Raw genomic sequence first — 13,518 nt, 5'->3', positions numbered from 1 at the left:
ATTAAAAAAGACTGGTTTTTCTTAATATAATTAATGATGCTGCATAATCACATGTGGATTATAAATAGTGAACGTCAGATACAAAAACTGCAAAATATAGTGAGCTGTTCAAGCGATTAGATCTGCTGAAAAGCTTGGATTTATATAAAAACGAGAAAAATTATGATAATTACAAACAATAAACTAGAATTAGAACTGGATATTGCAAGAAAGTAAAAAAAAACTTGTGTTATTTCTAAAAATTTAAAACTGTTAAGTACATAAAATTAAAACAAAAAAATTGTGAACGTTATAACGAAAAACGAGATGTAAGAATTTACAACACATCAAAAAGAATACAGAAAAGAATTAAAGAGAGAAAAGACCTTAGAATAAGATTTATTCTAGAATTTTGAAAAAAATAAAACATTTTGAACACAAATTCCCTTTTCCAGATTAATTTTATATTCCGTAGAATGCATGAAGATTATTTTTGCAGCACATGAAAATGTTCCTTAATGTTTTTCTGATGATTGCAATGACTATTGTGATATCATCGGGAAACTGCAAACCTGGAGAAGAGGGAATAGTAATTCAACATTACAATCGCAATAAAGTATGTCGCATGTTTTTATAATAATAAAGATACGTACAGATAATTTAAAATTCTGTGTTTTATTCTTAATGACGATAGATAAAACATCAAGTTTTTATCGTGTTAAATTAAAGATAATAAATTATAATATTCATATATATGTATATAAAACTGCGAGAAAGAGAGAGAGAGAGAGAGAGAGAGAGAGAGATGTGCTGATTTTTGTATTTGTTTACAGTTGTATAATTATTATACCAGAAAAACAAGATCATCTCGAATTAGCTATTATTAGTTGCAAACTCATCAATATAATCATCAATATATCATGAGATTAAACTCACTATTTCAAGAATTGCTTAATATATCAATGAGAAAACGACGAAAGTAATTTTTCAAGGGAATTTTTTTTAGAGAATTATGAACAAAATAATACTTTACAAAAAATAAATTAAATTTTCTTGCTATAAATTAACTCAATCTTTAGACCGAATTTATCACTATATCTTAATTCTATTAAAATACTCAGTATAATTATATTCTAACAATAAGTAAGAAATAATTTAGGCATTCCGAAATATAAAGAAATCAAGAGAATCAAGAAAATTATTTACTTAACTTTTAATTGGGATATTATAATTATTTATTTAGCTACCATCTCGTATGTTAGACATTTTAATTTCTTGCTTGTTTAAAACAAATAAGTTTACAAGAAATTACATGAGAAAAATTTGATATGCCGGTCTTTCCATAATAATAACTTACATAATTATGAGATATTAAATGAATCATACAAACAGTTGATACTGGGTAGAAAAATCATATATGTTTATTAAAATCATTTGTGTTTATTTGCAGAGATCACCAAACAAGAAAACTTGAAAGTTCATCATAAACAGTCATATTCAACAGTTAAGAAATAAGAAGTTTATAGAATATCCGGGAAAACTGATTTAATTTCGTTTCTTTTAGATCGTAAAGAAAATTCTCTTCTAACGCAATGAAGATATTTTTTAATATTTTCTTGATCATATTAATATTAAGCGGTTATGATAATATATAAACCATAGTATCGAATATATTACCCATAGAAACTGATATAACTGAATATACTATAATATAATATAGCTGAATATACTATTGCAGACATGATACCATTGCAACCGAATATACTACCGTTGAAACTGATCCACTATTTTGCCATCAATATACTTTTATTCTGGGTGTTTTCTTCCCAAGTCAGATTTTTTCACAAGGTTTTCTTGCCTCAGATCAAAAAATGGAAATGCCTTAGTGGTAAAAACATGCAAGTAATATTTATTATTTAACAATCAATACAAATTGAAATTATTATATATGTTAAAAAAATTATTATGTAAGTTATAAAAAATTATATGTAAGTAATTGATTCGAACTATTAAATGTAATTTTACATCGTTTGTTTTTCTATTAGAAATTTTAATCTTTTAAAAATAATCTATGATTATTTTGACTATTTTATGATTATTTGCAAACGTTAAAAATTTGGTGATTCTTAAAACCCTTGATACAGTAAAAATAATGAATTAATTTAAGAAATACAAATTAATAACACATAAATCAACTTTCATACTAATGTCAATTTTATTTTATAGATTGTTCAATAGAATTGAAAAATTAATTTGATTTTAATTTTGAAAAGAAATTATTTTCCTTTGATGCGATTAGCATTTTGTATAATTATTTTCTAATGATAAACAAATAAAAAAGCAATTTAAACATTTCGAAATATATATATGCAAATCAAATTATACAATAATTATAAAAATTATATGAATTATATGACTTTAATTCTTATTTTATTAAATACTATATCCATATGTAGTTTATTAAAAAAAATATATATCAGTTTACTAAACCGGTTTAGTAAACTGGTTTTATAAAGATAAATAAATTTGCATATCACGATAAAACACAGATTATAAATAGCAAATTCAAGGTAACGAACTGGCAATGTATATTTAGCTCTCGAAGCAATCAAGCGTGCAGAAAATCCGAATTTACAAAAAGGTAAGAAAAGTTAAAAATTATAAATCGCGCGAAAAGATTATAAAGACTATTTTAAAAAATGAAAAATACTACATTATTACGGAGAATCAAAAAGTGCTAAAAATAAAAAATCTGTCGAGGAAATATGTATGAATATTATAACAACTGTGTAGAATAATTAAAATATAATTATGAAAATAAAATTAAATATTATTATTTAATTAATATGATTATTAATTATTGAATTAATATTATTATTACTTAAATATTATTTAATTTAAAATATTATTTAATTTAAAATATTATTTAAAATGTAATTTGCATAACGTTATATTTGTACAATGAAAAACTAAAGGAATCAGAAATTTACATAATTAAATTTAATTCAAAATTGCGAAAGAGAACATGAGAAACTCAATACAACTTATATTTGAGATTGAATGTTTGTTTTTCATCTTTTTCATCGCAGAGAGTTCTTCCTTTTTACAGTATCATGAAGATATTTCTTATTATTTTCCTGATAATCGTGTTAATGGCAATTATTTTGATACCATTGGGGATCTTTGAACATAGGATCATCGCATCTACTATTGCTGAAATCGTTGAAACTACTACAGAAAGCACTTCTACTGATCCAATCAAATGGCCTTTCCATCAGTTTCAGCATCACGAGTCTATTTTAACAATGCTTTCGAGACTCTACCCATTTGGGTAGAAAAAAGATGCTCGCGGACAATATCCATTATGACAAAAATACGCAAGTAAAATTATCAGTTTCTTATACATTTAAAATTTTTGCACATTACTACTAATTACTGCCGTAATGCTTTTATCATGATTAAGATTAATAACTCATAATTCAAACGTGGAATAGCGATGATCAGAAAGATTATTTACGCGCATGTTGCATAAAAACTAACTTCAGTAGCTGGGACAGTAGATAGTAAATGTTAACGTTCAATCAATTAAAGTTGTATATTTTCATGTCGTTTATCTTGTCTATCATGTTTATCTTGTGTATCATCTTGTGTCCTCTTCTAACGTTCTCTGAATTATTAATGTTAACTATATTACTTTTTGATGGAATTTACTTGAAAAAATCTTTGAAGTATGATATGTAGATGATAATGATGATTGATTACTTTAAAATATGCCATTAGATTTTGAAATTTGTAGCTCGTATATCTTTTCTGCTCCGCTTTTTTACGCTTATTTTGTTTACTCAAAAATATTTTATAAAAATTTTTACTAACTCAAAAATGATCAAGTAATAACCAATACGATTGATTAATTTTTAAAATATGAAATAGTATAGTAGCTTATAGAAGAAATAAATATTAGTTTATATTAATATTACAATGATTATTGCATAGATTTTCCGAATAAATCAAATAAGTCAATTTAATCTCTTAAAAAATTCATATTTTTCAGAAATTGTTTATTTTAATATTTATGCATTGTAAAAATGACGTTATTTATTGTTAATATTATATCAATCCCATTATGCACTTATTTTCAAGGTTTTTATTTCTTGTGAAGAGAATATAATAAATGTGAGAGAAAGAAAAAAAGAGAATATGAAATATGATAATTGATAAGAAGATATCTACATTTTTTAAATCATAATTTACGAAAACAATATCTCATTATTACAATCGTCTCTATTCGAAGCATAATTTTATTCTTAAAATATCTGCAAGCTCTCTCTCTCTCTAAAAATTTACATATTCAACTGCAACATATTTCTTTTGAGAGATGACACGTTTTCTTGCAAATATTTGAACATCAGCTTTTAGCGAAAATTTAGTGGCGATGCAGATATTCCATCGTAGCTGTAATCGCGATAAAAAATGATAGAAATATTTCATGTATTAATATTCTGCATATTAATACAATTTATGTTTCTTTTAAATTGAATTATGTATGTATCATTTGTGTATCATGTGTATATTTATGTAATTTTCTATTTGTTTCTTCTTTAATCTCGCCTTTTATAATATTCTTTAACTTGCTATATATTAATAAATATTATTTTTAACACTCAGTGCCATATTATTTATATATGCTTGTTCTTTTACGTTGCTTGCGTTTTGTATCTATTTGCCTAAGATTGCTGCAAACTTTTCTCCGCGATTACTTGAAATCACACTTACTTTATGTACATCACGTGAGTAGCGATAAATCTTTTGAAACCCGAGAAATGCGCTGGAGAAAAATAGGCGAAAATAAACTGCTCTTAAAATAACTTTAACATTGTCAAAATAAAGAAGCACACAGAGTTTAAAAATTTTATTTTCAAATTTTTAATAAGATTGAATCATTCGTCTAAAAAATATTTTTATCATAAATATTTCGTAAAAAATATTTTTTCTAAATATATATAATTGTTTTTTAAATTATAATTTTCATATTGTTCATAGCCTTAAAGAAAAGTTGTGTAAACGTCGTAATAAATTTAAATACGGAAAAGAATAAATAATTGTAAAAAATAAGGATAGAATTTATAAAAATTTACAATTTATAAAAAAATTTTTATTTATAAAAAAAGATAAAAAAATTTATATTTATTTAAAGTTAATGGAATATATACGAATGAATAATAATTTGTTCCACATTCGTTAAATATCTTAAATATTATAAGCTGAGGCGTAAAGAAGGATAACAGAACTTTACCTTACAACCGGTTTCAAACAATAATAATGAAATTCGCATATATAATCAAGAGAGCAGACTATAAATAGTAAATGCGTAGCAACAAGATGGTAGTATGTGTTTGTATCCTGAAAGGAAAAGGTACGTCAATAATAAGGTATCAGTTTATAAAAGATGCAGAAAGAATTGTAGTAAATTTAAACGTGGCAATAAAAGAGTAATATTTAAAAAAAATATTTTAGAAAAGTAAAAATAAGAAGAATAAAAATCAAATTAAAAATAAAATAGATTAAAAGAAATAGATTAAAAAAAATGAAATAGAGGATGGGATCTTATAAGGAGAACTTGTGTAAATGTCATAGTAAGTTTAAATCCAGAAAAGAACAAAAAATATAAGTAAAAAAATAAGAAAAGATATTTATAAAAATATGGAATATTTATATATTTATTAAACTAGTTTTTCAAAAAAATTGAAAACAAATAGGCAAATAATATTTATTAATGTTTACTTAATTTTATAGTTTTACGAGAATCGTGAAGAATAGTCAAATTTTCTGATCACGATGAAGGTATTCCTTACTGTTCTCTTTGGAATCGTACTAATAATGAGCATCATGATACTATCAGGAGAATCAAATACATCCACAACTCCTAAAACGCATATTAACACCACAACTCCTAAATACAAAACCACCCCTCATATCATAAATGTTCCTGAAAGGACTCCCTGTCCGCCGGGCCAGAGAAAAAATTCTCATGGAGTATGTCGCAAGACGTTATAATGGCGAGTGATACACGCAAGTAATTATCAATTTAAATATAATTTTATATATATATATATAATTTATATATAAATATAATTATATTTAAATTTAAATTAATCGTAGTTAATTATTAGAAATTATAATTATTAGAAATAATAGTTTCATGATAACGAATTTATATTAATTAATATATGTCATAATGTAAATGTAAAACTGCAAGAGGTATATATAAACGCACATTGAGGATACGTAAATTGTTGTTATTATATTATTGAGGCTAATTTTAATTACTGAGGTTATTACAGATAGAATCGTTTAATTATCTCAATTGTTTTTTTCACTTATTCTAAATCTCTTTTATATTATATTTTACTTACGAAAATTTAAAAAAAATTATATTAATATGATTTTATGGTGTATTGTGTGTCTGTACAAAATAACGTAAATTGTTTTAATAAGATATGCTTTCATATAACCTATCAATATTAATATATTTATAAAACCTTTTAATATATTTAAAAAATACAAAACTAACACATTTTTATTCTCTAAAATTCGTATATATTATGTATAATATATATAATAATATATAAAATATACTACAACTAAATTCTTAAGCTTCTCAGTATTAAGAATATTACAAATTGAATTGTAATTTCTCTCTCTCTCTCTTTCCTGCATTTATTTACAATTAATTTTATATTTACAGATTCGAGAAAACACACTGGCAATTTTAAAAATTCATGTGAAGTACTATAGAAATAAGTTAATATAAGTTTTTGCTCTAATATGTCAAATACTGTCTCAGAAATTCATCGAATTAATCACTAAATTAATCATTCTTTTAATCCAAAATTTATTATAGTCATTTATTTTTAATTTTAGTCGCTAATACATAATTAATGTAATTTAATGGAAATATTATTATATACAGCTGATATATAATATTTATATTACGACATTTTTATATTATTTTTATCAATATGCGATGTAATCATATCTAATTTTAAATGCGCGAAATCATATGCAATACGAGATTATTTATATATCTAGATACAATCATTCTGCGAAAGCGAATGTTTATGCATTACATGTATGTATCTCTTGTCATATTAATCTTATTCTGCAATAATATTTTCTAATCTAAACATTGATATGATTGTGTACATATATATAAAGAATCATTTTTATGTGACGTCAAAATCATCAGATTTAATAGAAAAAAACCACGAGAGAGATTTCATCTTTTGCGATACCATTTGAGATTATACATGAACATTGTATCGATGATAATGATATTGGGGATAATAATGATAATGTAATTTTAGAACTTGTCAGGAAGTGAATGAAACATCGACCTTACAAATCATGTTGCAAGCATCTTTCTAACGAGGCATAGTTGCGTTTTAAGTATCTCTTGGCATAACAAGATTAATATTTATTGTATGTAAATAGCGTATATTAATCTTTTAGCAAACATAGTTTCTCAGAAGCAGTAATAGAATCGTTAATAAACCAATTTTATCTTCACAATAAAAGGCTTACGCAATCGGAAGAATATAAACGTTATTCATGATGGACGCAAATTGCAAACATTATTTTCAAATTGGAATCTATCAAACAAATTTGTGAATCGAGAGAAAAAATATTACAGGAATTCGAAGAAATTAATAAGAAACAACGAATTGGAAAAAATTGACAAAAAATTTGAAAAAGGAAATATCTATAATATATAATATTAGAACAAATTTCGAAAATTTTTAAGATAATCAGACAAAATGACGGCTTGAAGGATAGGAATAAATGATACATTTGAATCGATCTTCCAATCTTTTATTGTTTCTTCAGTTTTGTAAAAATTGGTCAAAAATAAAACCTTTCGAAAAGATTCTGCTGATATTGTTAGCGACCATTATGATTTCTACTTAGAAAATGTTAAAATATATAGAAAAAAATATTTATAATTTTAATAAATATCTTAGTTGTACCAGAAAATCAACGAAAAAATCAGGAAGATGTCAAGACATTTGAAAGTGCAAAATAATTATTTAAAATACAATTTAAGAGATAAATTCGTATCCAATCAATATAGGAAAGATATAAGCCTATCATAGTTTTATTTCCATCTACTTATATTTATTTTCTTTAAATATAACGCTCGTTTATTTATCATATTTGTTTGCGTTATTACACCTATCATGGATTCCATCTATCATTCATAGAGACATAATCCTATTATTTTACTTTATAGCGTGTATCAGGATTCATATAATTGCTTTATAAATAATTAAAGGCATAATTTCACGTTTCTTCGAAATGATTCGAAGATTGTGTTATTTTTTCTACTATATTTATGCAATCGAAAGAATATAAATGATAGCTCCCGCAATATATAGATTGCAAAGTATCTTTATATGCTAGAACTGAATAGTCAAAATCGAAAAAAACTCGGAGAAATAAAAAACCTACATTCAACGAATAAAGTTTTACGTAAGGAAAATATTTAAATACAAGAAAATTTAAAATTATTAGAAAAGGCGATTGAAAAATAGATACAAATACTTAGATTTCGATCTTTCAATGTTTTTATTGTTTTTCAAGCTTTGCGATACCGCTCGAAAATGAAACTTCTCGTTCTGTTAAATATGATTTGTCGTTAATATTATTCTACTTGGAGCGTGTCAAGAAACCATAGAAATATCGTGGGCTAGAAGGCCGATTCCAGCTCCAGCCTCAGTCCCAGCCTTCATCAATGTACAGAATAAAAGCGATTTTATCTGGACTTTTTGTCCAAAAGGTCAACGAATAGATCATTATGGAAAATGTCGACAAATAGCACATTAGCAATGCAAAGTAATTATCAAAAATATGCAATTCAAATAATCGTACCTCTAATGTCTACTATATTTTTACTCTATCTGTCGATATATTTTTTCCTTTATTCGTATTTATATATAATTTATTCATAGTCTAACTCACATTAAAAATCGCATTTTCCTCCTAATTCTATCTTTCACATACCTCATACATAACATCAAAAGTGACTTAATTATTATCTGAATAACTAATGATAAGTAATGATTTGTTAATAAATCAGTTTTGTCTTCGCAACGAAAGGCATATTGGAAGAATATTACTCTTGACGGATGCAAATTACAGACTTTGGAATTTAATAGACAAATTTGTCGAGAAAAAACATTATGGGATTTTATAGGAAATTAATAAGGAGCAACAAATAAGTAAAAATTGACAAAAATTTCAGAAATGGAAATATCTAAATATTGGAAGAAATTGCGAGTACTTGAAAATAATTAGAAAAAATAACAGATTGAAAAATAAGAACAAATGATATTTTTTAATCGATTTTTCAATATTTTTATTGTTTCTTCAGCTTTGCGAAAATTAGAAAATAAAGCTTTTCATTGAGATTCTATTGATGTCTGTTGATATAAGCGACATTATGATTTCCACTTAGAAAATGTCAAAAGAATATAGAGAAATAGAGAAAAATGCATATTTATAAATTTAATATATATTTTAATTATACCAGAAAATCAATAAAAAGATCAGAAAGATGTCAAGTCATTTAAAAGTGCAAAATAATTGTTAAAAATATAATTTTGAGAAATAAATTATATTTATATTTATTTATTTCTCAAATTTATAAATTATATTTATTTCTCAAATTATCCAATCAACGTAGAATAGATATAAGCCTTATCATATTTTTATTTCTATCTACTTATATCTATTTTTTTTTAAATATCTATTTTTCTTTAAATATAATATATAAATATTTTTTATAGTAAACATAACATTCGTTTATTACATTTTGTTTGCGATATTACATCTATCCTGGATTCCATCTATCATTCATAATGACATAATCCTAATTTTCTTTTCTTTATAGCATCTTACACGCGCAGCCAAGTTAACATCAATTGCTTTATAAATAATTAGAGATTTAATTCCTCGTTTCTTGGAAATGATTGTAAGATTGTATTATTTTTTCACTACATTTATGTAATCAAAAGAATATAAATGATAGTTCCCGTAATGAATAGATTACAAAGTACATTTATATGCTAGAACTTAGTAGTCAAAATCGAAAAAAAATCGGAAAAATAAGAAAATTCGATGAATAAAAATTCGTGTGAAGGAAATATTTAAATACAAGACAAAATTTGAAATAATTAGAAAAGGCGATTGACAAACAGAAACAAATACTTAAATTTCGATCTTTCAACGTTTTTATTGTTTCGCAAATTTTGCGATATCGCTCGGAAATGAAATGTCTCGTCGAGATTTCTTTTAAGTACGATATTTGTGGTCAATATAATTCTACTTGGAGCATGTCAAGAAAGCACAGAGATACCGTGGTCTGAAATTTCGTCTTCAAGGAGAATTATCGAAGTACCGGATAGAATCGCTTTTTGTCCAGAAGGTCAGCGAATAGATCATCATAGAAAAAATGTCGTCAAATCTTATAGCACATTAGCAATGAAAAGTAATTGTTAAAAATATGCAAATAATCGTATCTCTAGGAAATTTACAGAATTGTTACGAATTTACCATATTTTTACTATACATTTTTTCTTCAGTTGAATTTACAAGTCATGTTTATTCATTTTATTCACATTACGAATCGCATTTTCCTTCTATCTCTCACATACTTCATACATCATCAAAAATACATCACGTCAAAAGACATAATTATTATCTGATTAACTAAGTAATGACTTTTTATAATAGTCGTAGTTTCTTTAGAAGTAGCCATGAAATTTTTTTTAATTTTTTTATTGCACTTACGTAATCGAAAGAATATAAAGGATTAGTTTGCAAACGAACAGATCCCACAGTTGCATTTGCTACTTATTAGAATGAATCAAGATCGAAAACAGTGAATCTTTAAAGAAAGAGTAAAAATTCAAAGAAATTAAAAAACAAATAACTAACAAAATTTCGAGCAAGTAAAACGTTTAAATAAATGAAAGAAAATTAATAAAATTTGAAATATAAATAGGAAAAAAATAATTGAAAAAGAGGAACAGTAATATTTGGACTTCAATTTTCCAAAGTTTGTATTAGTTAAAGCATCACAAGTTCTGAAACATTGTCAAAAAATGAAGTTTCACGTAAACATTTTATTAAAAATTGTTATATTGGTGACAATTGTAATTCCACGTGACACTTGTCAAGAGCAAACGTCAATGGATGAGACATTGACAGATGAAACATCTACAAACGAAACATCTACAAATAAAACGTCGATAAATGAAAGCGGTCCCTTGTCTAAAATTATTCAATATAGTATCATATATGTTCCGGATAAAAATGTGGAACCTTGTGAGCAGGGTCAGAAAAAAGATCACTATGGAAAATGTCGAGCAATACTCTAACATGCAAAAAACATAAGATAAAATATATGAGGTAATAGCTGCATTCTCAATATCAAGTTTAATTTATATATGAGCTATTTTTATCATATATTTCATATATCTATGCCAATTTTATTTTCATATTTATATTCAAATGTAATCGTTTCGCGAATGTGAATGTTTATTCATTATATTTTATTTACGATGAATTTTATATGTCATAAAAACATGATCATATCTTTCAAGTATCTCATAGCACATCAAAGTTTGTAATTAATATATGTAAATAAGTAAATCTGTATCACACAATCGTAGTCTCTTCAAATGTGTTCGTAAAATTTGAAACAAAATTTGTTAACCAGTTTCTTTTTTATTTTATTTACGTAATCGAAAGGATATAATTAATAGGCCTGTAGCGAAGAGATTGCAAAGTTTATTTATTTGCTAAAATCGAACAACCGAACCAGTGAACGGAAACAAAGGCGATAAAATTTGAAGTAATTTAAAAAAATTCATAGAAGAATTTAACAAAAATATCACAAGAAGCATATATATGCGCATATTGTGTATGAATTGTTATTTTATTATATTATAAAGACTAATTTTAATTGCTGAGATTATTAAGAATAGAATTGTTTAATCTCAATTATTTTGTCTCTTCTTCTTAAATGCACTTTTTTTAAAATCATGATTTGCTTATGGAATTTTTTTAAACATTTTATTATATTACATGTGTGTGTGTGTGTGTGTGTGTGTGTGTGTAAAGTAGCGTAAATTGTTTTAATAAGATATGTTTTAATATTGCATATCAATATTTATTAAATACAAAACTAGCATTTTCTTCTCTAAAATTCACATGTATTATGTATAATATAATACACATATAAAATAAACTAGAACTAAATTTCAGAGCTTTTCAATATTAAGAATATTATTAAGAATATTATTAAAAATTGAATTATAATTTATTACTCTCTCTTTCTCTGTTTCTTTCTCTCTCCTTCTTTCTTGTATTTATTTATAATTAATTTTGTATAATTAATTTATGTTTACAGATTCGAGAAAAAATGTTGGCAATTTTAAAAATTCAAAAAGTGTCTTACATATATGCAAGTAAGAAAATATAAATATATCTTTGTTTTAATATGTCAAACATTGTCTTAGAAGTCTACCGAATTAATCAATAAATTAATCATTCTTTTAACCAAAATTTATTATTGTCATTTATTTTTAATCTTACTCGCTAAATATACGTAAATAATGTTTAATAAAAATATTATTATATATAATTGCTTTATAATAGTCATATCACGGAATCTTTATGTCTATCAATATGCGATGAGATTATCATATTTAATTTTAAATACATGAAATCGCATGCGATACAAGATTATTTATATCTTTAGATCAATCATTCCGCGAAAGCGTTTATGCATTAATCTTATTCTGCAAAAATATTTTTTAACATGCAAACATTAGTATAATTGCACACATATATCGAATCACATTTTTATGACGATCATAACCTTCAGATTTTATAAAAATGACCGCGAGATTTCATCTTTCGCTTAATAGTATCCATGAACATTATACCGATAATAATGACGATCATTGTAATTCTGCTTGAAACTTGAAATTAGGAAATGAATGAATCGATTTTACAAATCACATTACGAGCATTTTTTCAAAAGCGTAGTATTGCATTTTGAGCTTCTCTTGACTTTTCAAAGATTAATATTTATTGTATGTAAATAGCGTATATAAATCTTTACAGCAAATACAGTTTCTCAGAAACGGTGAGAATAGAATCGTTAATAAATCAGTTTTGTCTTTCAACAACGAAAGGCTTAGGAAGCCGCAATCGGAAACATATAGACATCATTACCTATAATGCAAATTGCAGGCTTCATTTTATTGGAATCTATCAAACAAATTTGTGAATCAAAAGAAAAAATATTATAGGAATTCAAAGAAATTAAAAAGAAGCTACAAGTAAGGAAAAATTTTGACAAAAAAATTTCGGAAATATAAAATATAAAAGATAAAAAAAATTATTCTGCTAACAGTTATAATATAAATGGTCATGATTCCTAGACAATGTTAAAAAAATATAGAAAAAACATAG

The 13,518-nt window shown here is 24.7% G+C and overlaps 1 protein-coding gene and 1 long non-coding RNA gene across 3 annotated transcripts in view; one reads left to right on the top strand and one right to left on the bottom strand.

Moving 5' to 3' along the window:
* Positions 1–13,518, bottom strand: part of LOC105252833 (probable G-protein coupled receptor 158) — a 95,492-nt gene that overhangs the window by 47,190 nt on the left and 34,784 nt on the right. The window lies entirely within an intron of this gene.
* Positions 5,307–6,863, top strand: LOC105252832. Its single transcript, XR_889336.3, has 3 exons — positions 5,307–5,392; positions 5,773–6,052; positions 6,725–6,863. It is a non-coding gene; the product is annotated as an uncharacterized LOC105252832 (long non-coding RNA).

The sequence above is a fragment of the Camponotus floridanus genome, unplaced genomic scaffold, assembly GCF_003227725.1.
Source record: "Camponotus floridanus strain SB8 unplaced genomic scaffold, Cflo_v7.5 scaffold188, whole genome shotgun sequence".
NCBI lineage: Eukaryota > Metazoa > Arthropoda > Insecta > Hymenoptera > Formicidae > Camponotus > Camponotus floridanus.
This window is presented reverse-complemented; position numbering and strand designations above follow the sequence as displayed.